Raw genomic sequence first — 9,659 nt, forward strand, 5'->3', positions numbered from 1 at the left:
TAGAATTGGGAAAATTTAGAGTTTAGATTTAGCTATACCAAACTGTTTTGTCTTTTCCCATAGTCTGTAATGGCATTTTATATTTGCAGATAAAACACATATTATGTCACAATAGGTAAAATTATTGGCCTAGTGCAAGAGGGACTAGAGTGAAAACATTTGCCAAGAATGTTTTTATTAATCAAGAACAAAATCAAAGTTTCAACAAGAATCAGATACTGTCATAGTTTCTATCATAAATGATACTGACTAGCAATATTCCCATGATCCAGTAGGAAGTTTGTGGGAAACCAAAGTCTCTGCGTTCCAGTGGGGGGTGTGGATGAAGGTCTGAGAGGAAAGACTGTACTGATGATTAGCTCAATGAAAGTCAGACTTGAATACACCATGATGCTACTTCCTGGCATTGCTGAATTGTCCCGTTGTGTCTCACTGATAGATGAGGAAAGATAGTACTGACAATTAGTCCATCAAGCCTTGGGAATACTGAGATGTTGCTATTCTGTTGCCAGTAATCAAATACTGACATTTTGTCTGGCAGTGGAGTAGCCGAAGATGCCTTGCTCATGTGGGAAAGGAAACCATACAAAGAACAAGAGACTCTCTCAGCAATCAAACCATTACCAGAAATGCCATTCTCTACCAAATCACACTATGGAGTGAAATCATTCTGGAAAGGATAAGTGAGAATGATATCTTTGCGCAACATATCTCTCACTAATTTTCAAGTCATTAATGTGGTTAGCATGGTCTTTGAATTGAGTTATTAATAATTACAGGAAAGGAGATCATAGTTTCTAAATCCTGATGGGACTCTCTATTTACAGGGAATTTTGCTGTGATCAATGAAAAGTCTTGATGGGGGCCATTAAGAGGCAAGGGAAACTTTTCTTTGAGAAATATTAGTAAATGTATAATTAGCACTTTTGTAATCTGAAAGAGTGCTCATACTATGCTGGATCATGAATTTCATGATCAGTTTTAGTAGAGAAATAAAGGACCCTTGGCAGAGATATGAATGCCATTAATGTGGCTTGTCCTCTCTTTGCCATGATTTGCCCTGGGTTTTTCCATTTCAAGCAATGGACCTATCAATCCCACAATATTCCCCTTGAACCTAAAATAACATATAAATGTTGACAGTATATGCTGTCCTTCTGCAATACAGAAATAGTGAGTTCAGCACCTAATTTGATAGAAAAATGAACTACATAAGAAAGTACTGAATTGTAAAATTGTTTATAACTACATAGATGATCCAAAATTCCCTTCCAGCTCTTACCATATCTTCTTAACTACTTTTATTATTTTCTCATGATTGTTTAGAAAGTTAATAAAAAGACTTCCTTTTTATTTCTGAGTTGCTGAAAATGGTAATGGAATAAAAATAGGCAACAAAGATGTCTAATTATAACATATTTATTTGTTTATTGATTTTTTTTGTCTTTAAGGATTCCAACTCTCACTTGCAGAAAAACAAACAGTGCACTTTCTAATGGACACCAAAATATTTTTTCATTCTATATAATTTAAAGGTGAAATCCTTTGATCTCTCATTTTTCCTGTTTGCCCTGTAGCCTAATTCCCATATGAAATTACTTGTGATCACTGTTTACTCTTTTCTATATAAGGGAATTATTGGTGATGCTTTATCTACAGAAGACTTCCCTTTAACTTTATAAGTTCCTATTTTTTCCTTGGGATTTTATGTTTTTTTTTCAGTTGCCCTTGATCTTAGATTTGTAGATTTTTAGGAATAAAGTAGAAAGAGATGCTTCCCTTATCTATTTTTTTTGAGAATTTCTTAAATAGAAATTTACCTTCAATATACTTCTTTTTCTCTCCCCTTTGTTTCCTTTCACTGGCTGTTTCATTCTCCTAATTTGACACTCAGGTATTCCCTGCTGTCCATTAAAAGAATTTTTATTTATAGTACAAACTTCAATTTCTTTTCTTGACAAATAAAGTTATTCTTTATGCATTTAAATTTTTCTGTTTAGAAAATTAAAACCATACTCTTTTTCATCTTTAAAATTCTATGGTCCTAAGATTCTCGTGTCTTATTGTTCTATGTCTCTTCAGGGAAAGGAAACACACTTTCACACTTCCACAACTAGGGGGAAAAGTATTCAATCCATTGGGCATGAAACTTGCATTTCTCACTCTCTCCTAACTGCACACATGGATGCTTTTTGGTTTCCATGCCTAAAATAAATTCACTAGGTGTCTCGTTATCCAGGAAATAAAATATGTCTACTTCTGCACAGACTGTACTATACAAAAAAGATTTTGTGCTTATAGGAAATAAATCAAGGATGGGTATTAAATCTCTAAGATGAAATTCCCATTTTACATTAGAAAAAATATAACTTGAATTTCAAAGGGTTAGTATAAATGAAAACTCCATCTGCTTAATTCCTGACTTTTGCATAGTATCTTATAATTAAAGCACTTTCATAAGCTATCTAATTTAATCCTTAGATCTCTGAGAAGTAGGTGTTTTCTTACTTTTGGAAATGAAAAGAGATTAGGTGATTTGCCCCAAGGTCCTAATGTGAAAGGCAGAATCAGAATTAAAAGTCAGGTTTTCTGATTCTGCATTCAATATTATTTCTGGTTAAACATGCTAGCATAGTACCTCCAACTAGATGATCCACAGTTATCTCAAATTCAGTACTTCTCAAATGAAACTCATTATTCCAAACCCATCCCCCTCAAACTCCCTGTTTTTAAACCTCTTCTATTCTTAGAAAAAGTAACACAATCAGGGCAGCTAATGAGGCTCAGTGAATAGACCACCAGCCTTGGAGTTAGGAGGACCTGAATTCAAATCCGATCTAAGACACTTAATAATTACCTTGCTATGTAATCCTAGGCAAGTTGCTTAACCCCATTGCTTTGCAAAACAAAACAAAAGAAAATTAAAAAATAAAACAATCCTTAGGAACCCAGGCTTCTTTCCTACCAAATTAGATAAGATTACCTCTCTGTCTAGTCAGAAGTCATGTGTCTCCCAACTCCATAACCTTCTGACAAGTCTTAAAATCTCTGTAACCCAATCACCACTGCATTTGAGCCATATGGTCTTGAATATCATGGAAATGCAGGACACAGTGTTCTTGAGCAGGCTTAAAACTTGTTCCTCATGATAGGTTGCATACATTTAGTTAAAGTTATTTAGAATATAATTTGATTGAGAGTTTAACATTACTGCTATTTTAACATTACTGCTATATTTTCTCATTGGTGCTCTATTTTCTCAGAGGGTCCACATGATACTTTTATGAATTACTTTTTTAAGACTGTATACATGATATTCACTTTATCATACTCAATGGTTTGTCTTATTTTTTAAATACTTACAAAATAATTTAACAAGACAATTTTATCACAAAATGAAGGTTTAAAACAAAAAGAAATTCATTAGGCTCAGTTGACATATTATCATAATAAAATAATAGAAGTTATTCTCAACATATTATAAGTTAAACTAAATTGAAAAATTTATTCCTATTCTCCTCTGACTCAGTTGAAACTTCTTCTCTTGGATTATATATATATATATATATATATATATATATATATATATATATATATATATATATCTTTTTAGTATATAATTGTTTGCCTGTTACTTCCTCAAGTAGATTGTGAATTTGTGAATTCTTTCAGGGTATGTAATATTTTTTAACTTTGTGTATATGTAAGATTGTATGTGTGTGTGTGCGCGTGCACACAGCACTTAAAATAGTACCTGGCACATAATAGGTTATTAATAAATGCTTGTTGACTTGGATGAATTTTGCCTCCTAGATTCTCTAACTTTTCAAATGTCAGCTCTAATACTACCTCTATGAAAGTCTTTCCTTTGTTCTCTAAGGAGCAAATTTTCTACTTCTTCCAAAATTAATTTTTAAAAATTTACCTCTCTCTCTCTCTCTCTTTCTCTCTCTGTCTCTGCCTGTCTGTCTCTCTGTCTGTCTGTCTCTCTGTGTCTCTGTCTCTCTCTATCTGTTTCTCTCTCTCTCCCCATATCTCCCTGTTCAAATATTTCCTTTGTTTCTGTGCATATAAAATATATGAGTGTATGAAGGGGAGTAAAGTAGAAGTCATCAGGAAATTCAAGGAGAGTTCAGTTGATGAAGAGGTTTAAATTGGAAACAGAAGAATTTATATTTAATCCTGGGAGATAATAGGAAGACAATAGAATTTATTGAATTGGGAAGGAACAGGAAAAGACCCATACTTAATAAAAATCACTTTGGAAAACTGAATGGGGAATAAATTAGAGTAGGGAGACTATTCCAGTATTCCAGGCAAGAAATTATGAAAGTTAGAAATAAGATGTCAGCATTGCTAGTGGAGAGAAGGATACTTATAAGATAAAGACAGAGGGGCATCTGTGTGGTTCAGTAGATATAAGACTAGCCCTGGAGTTGGGAGGATCTGAGTTTGGATCCAGCCTCAGACACTTAATAATTATTGCCTAGCTGTGTGACCTTGGGTAAGTCATTTAACCCCATTCCTTGCTAAAAAAAGGCAGAAAAGATATTTGGTTATCGGCTGAAGCATGAGTGGGGTTAAGAAGTCAAGTCATATGTTTACATTATAGAGAGGATGATAGTGCCCTTTACAATAATAGGAAAACTTGCAAGAGAGAAGAGTTTGGAGAGAAAGATAATAACATTGTATTTTGGATATGTTGTGATTGAGATGCTTACTAGACATCCAGTTTAAGTTGTTCAAAAAAGCAGTTAGTAGTGTAAGAAAAAGAAAAAGGAGAAGAGAGGAAGAAGGAGGAGGAAGAGGAGGAAATGATGATGGTGGGGATGATGATAATGACAAGTCCCCAGGAAAGACTGCAGGGACAGAAACAGACTGGCAGAAAATTAGATTGTATTCCCTCTATCTCACTTATTTTCATTCTCAACCTGTGAACTGCCTACATATTTGCCTATGTTTCTCCCATCCTCAAAAATCCCTCACTTGATCCATTTTATCCCCACGGTTATCCTGCCATATCTCTTCTCTTTTTTAAAACTAAACTTATTTTAAGACTGAACTTCCTTCCAGGGAGGAGCCAAGAAGGCATCATAAAGCTAGCATGCTCCCAGAACTTTTCCTTGCCAAAGATAAATGAAGCTTCTACTCTGACATTCAAACTACAGATCCCACCAAGAAAAAGAGAAAATTCAAAGATGTTTTCAAGTTAGACATCATGGAGAACCTTCAGTGAAGGTCTGCCTCGTTGGGAGAAAAATGGAAGTAAAGTCCAGGAGGTAGGAGAGCAGGAAAGCCAGCAGAGGCTTTTAAACACAATGCAATCCAGGCTCTAACAGCTTAACAACAGCAGAGGTCATGACAACTAGATAGCAAGCTAGCAGGGAAGACTCCAGCCTGAAAGAAAGTCTAAACCCTGAGAACATCAGGGTAAAAGATAGGACTGGGTCAGAAACAAACTACTGTTAAGAGAGAACCTGGATATAAAGGAGAAAAAAAATCTCTACAAAGACAAGACCTGGACTGTATAGCCAATCTCAAGCCAGGGATCAGACCCCAGCCACATCAACCAAAAATAGAAAAAAGAAAAAAAGAAAAAAATTATACTTGTTGTAACTAACCTAGGAGTAGAACTAAAACAGCAAGATGAACAGAGAAGCTAAAAGTGTAATCACTGACTGTAGAAAAGTACTTTACAGACAAAGAAGACAGCAATTCCATGTCTGAAGAAAGGAAAAATCATTCAAAGAAGAAATATCAAAACATTCTATAAATTGGATTCAAATACAAAAGCTCATCCAAGAGATTAAAAAGAATTTAAAAAGCAGAGAGGAAAAAGAAAAAAAATGACAAAAAGAATTGTAATTCATGAAGAAAAATTATGAACAATTGATCAAAGAAATCAGCTTTGTTAAAAGTAAAAAAAAAAAAAAAACACCACCTGGAAAAGAAAAAAAAAAAAACAGAAGTTAATTTAAGAAAATAAAACCCTAAAAATTAGAACTGAACAAATAGAAGCCAATGAGTATACAACACTACAAGATTCAATCAAACAAAATAAAAAAGACTGAAAAAAATTGAAGAAAATGTAAAATACTTTTTAGGGAAAACCAATGACCTGGAATTTAGATCCAGAAGATGCAATCTACAAATTGTCAGACTACCAGAAAGTCTGGATCAAGATAAGAACCTGGAAAACATCTTGCAGGATATTACATGGAAACATAATCCAAATCTACTACAACAAGATAACAATATCACCATCAAAAGAATTCACAGAACCCCCCCAGAAATAGACCCCCAAGATAGAAACTTAAAGATCTGTAACAGTCAAATTTCAGAACTCTCAAATAAAGGACAGAAATATAGCAAGCAGGAAAAAAGAAAAACAATTAAAATATAAAGGAAGTAGAATCAGATTCACACAGGACCTATCAGCCTCAACATTGAAGGAATGAAATACCTGCAATAGCATATTTTGGAAAGCAAAGGACTGGGTATTACAACCCATAATGTACTACCCTGCAAAATTCAACATATATAGTCAGGGGAAAAGATAGATGTTCAATGAAATAGAAACAGAAGACTTCCAGAATTTCCTGACACAAAGATAAGAACTGAGAAAAGAATTCAGTCACCAAATATACAACTCAAGATTGCATAAGAAAGGTAAATGAACAGAAGGAAAAAAATAAAACAAAACAAAACAAATGCTGGTTAAGAATATCAAATTATACAGAACTCTAAAAGGAAAGATATAATACTTCCAAGTCTTTAGAACTTTACTTCTCTTAGAACAATTAAAGGGTAAAATAAAATTGAAGAGAATGAACCTAAACCATTTGGGTATAATTGGGTTTTCTCTCTCAATTAAAAAGTCCGAGATGACATAACTATGTTTGAGACAAAAAGCCCTAAAAAAAAACAAGAGTATTAAATTTAAACTGTTTCAGTATCATTTGACTCACTTATCACAGGTGCTTAACACCTTGTCTAATGAGGCCATCATAAACTCTGAGGAGCAGAGTCAGTGTCTCTGTAACTTGCAATCATTTGTAAAGTTGTCAGGTGAGACTTTCAGAGCCTCACAGGTAGAGATCTTTAAGATTGTTACATTAATTATATTAGGATTTGATTTAACCTGTGCTTCACTTAACAAGGGGTTAAGTAACCTGGGTGGGATGGGGCGAGTACTGTGGGAGAGAGAATAGACCTTGACTCCCTTAACAAGGTTAAATACCCTGGGTGAGGAGGGAGGGAGGTAAAGTGTGAAAGAAAATAGTCTTGTGGGATAGGGCACAAATAGTTCAAGAAATGATATGACTTTGGATGATACTTTGAATTCTGAAGAGGATTTTGTGTACTTGAAAGTTACTTGAAAAGTGGATAAGGTGGGACTGGAGCCAATATGGTGGTAGGAGAACAGCCTTTCCTAGGAACTCTCTACAAAATATTTCAAAAACGTTAAAATTATGTCAACAACTAAATTCATTATAGACAGAACCCATAGAAAGATCCAATAAGGAAATTCTCTAGCCCAAGGTAACTTGGAAAATCAAGGGAAGGATCTGTTCCATGTGATTGGGGGGGGGCAGCAATGGATCTCAAACCTTCCAGGAACAGCTTGCATGTCACCTGGCTCCCTGGGAGCTCTGGCACCTGGAAGCAAAGGCTATTTCTTGACCTGCCAACCCAAGGAGCACCAAGCACAACTTGGAAGATCATCAGGGAAAACTATGCCAGAGCAAGCATGAGGCCTAGTCCACCATGGCTTTACTCAGTGCAGCCCAGATCTCATGAAATGGAAGCAGGTCCACAGAGTTGCCCAGCTGGGAGCCGCCAAGCAGCTGCTTCTAGAGTGCTCAGCCAATGGAAAGTAAAGGAGTTGGGAAAACTGTTGAGGTCTTTCCTCTGTCCCTGGAACAAGACCCTGGGTCTTTGTCCATATTCAGACCCTGGTCACAGTCTGGGCCCCCATATTTTTATAGAGCAGGGGCTCTCCTCACAGTCCTGGGGCAGAGGGATATGATTGTGGTCATCCATAGACCAGAGCACAGGCAGGAGAGCAGTCAGAGCCTCTCATAAGACCTTGAAGGAACTGAGGTCTTTGAAGGGGTGTCTCAATAATACTCAAAAGCTCAGGAAGCACCCCCGAACCAGGGTACAAGCTGGAAAAGTGAGTAAGCAGGAAAAAAGGAACCTAACCATAGAAAATTATTTTGGTCCCATGGAGGATCAAAATATACATGCAGAAGATGAAAAAGTCCAAGCTTCTGAATCTAAAGATTCTCAGAAATATGGGTTATGTTCAGGCTTTGACAGAGCTCAAAAAAGATTTTAAAAAATAAAGTAAGGGAGGTAGAGGAAAAAATGGGAAGAAAAATGAGAGAGATGCTGGAAAAACATGAAAAACAAGTCAGCAGCTTATTCAAGGTGATTCAAAAGAATGCTGAAGAAGACAAAATGTTTAAAACCAGTTTAGATGAAATGGATAAAATAATCCAAAAAAGTTAATGAGGAAAAGATTGCCTTAAAAAGCAGAATTGGCCAGGTGGAAAAGGATTTAAGAAAGTTCTCTGAGGAAACAAAACTTTCAAATGTAGAATGTAGTTAAAGGAAGCCAATGACTTTGTGAGGAATCAAAACACAATAATCCAATGTCAAAAGAATGAAAATTAAATGAAAATGTGAAATAGCTCATTGAAAAAATAAAAATAGATCCAGAAGAGACAATTTAAAAATTATTGGTGTACCTGAAAGTCATATTTAAGAAAAGAGCCTTGGGGGCAGCTAGGTGGCATAGTGGATAAAGCACCAGCCTTGGAGTCAGGAGTACCTGGGTTCAAATCTGGTCTCAGACACTTAATAATTGCCTAGCTGTGTGGCCTTGGGCAAGCCACTTAACCCCATTTGCCTTGCAAAAACCTAAAAAACAAAAAAACAAAAAAAAAATGAAAAGAGCCTTGACTTCATTTTTAAAGAATTTCTACAGAAAACTATCCCTGACATCCTAGAAGCAGAGGGAAAAATAGAAATTAAGAGAATCCACAGATCTCCTCCTGAAAGAGATCCAAAAATTTAACCCCCAGGAATATTATAGCCAAGTCCCAGAACTCTCAAGTCAAAGAGATAATATTACAAGCATCCAGAATGAAGCAACTCAAATGTCATGGAACTATATTCAGGATCACACAGGACGTAGCAACATCCACGTTAAAGCAACATAGGTCTTGTAATATAATATTATAGAAGGCAAAAGATACTGGAATGCAACCGATAATCAACTACTCGCAAGAATGAACTTCCTCTTCCAAGGGAAAAGTTTGACTTTCAATGAAGCAGGGGAATTTCAAATGTTCCCATTGAAATGACCAGACCTGAACAGAAAGTTTAATCTTCAAACATAGAAGCATAGAGAGGGTGGATGAGAAGTGTAAATTATGAGGGATTTAATGATGATGAACTGCATGTAATCTTTGTTTTTTATCTTTTTAGGTTTTTGCAAGGCAATGGCATTAAGTTGCTTGCCCAAGGCCACACAGCTAGGAAATTATTAAGCCTCTTAGGCCAGATTTGAACTCAGCTACTCCTGATTCCAGGGCTGGTGCTCTATCTCCTGCATCACCTAATGGCCCCTTGAACTGCATGTAATCTTACAT

This window comes from Macrotis lagotis, chromosome 3, assembly GCF_037893015.1.
Source record: "Macrotis lagotis isolate mMagLag1 chromosome 3, bilby.v1.9.chrom.fasta, whole genome shotgun sequence".
NCBI lineage: Eukaryota > Metazoa > Chordata > Mammalia > Peramelemorphia > Peramelidae > Macrotis > Macrotis lagotis.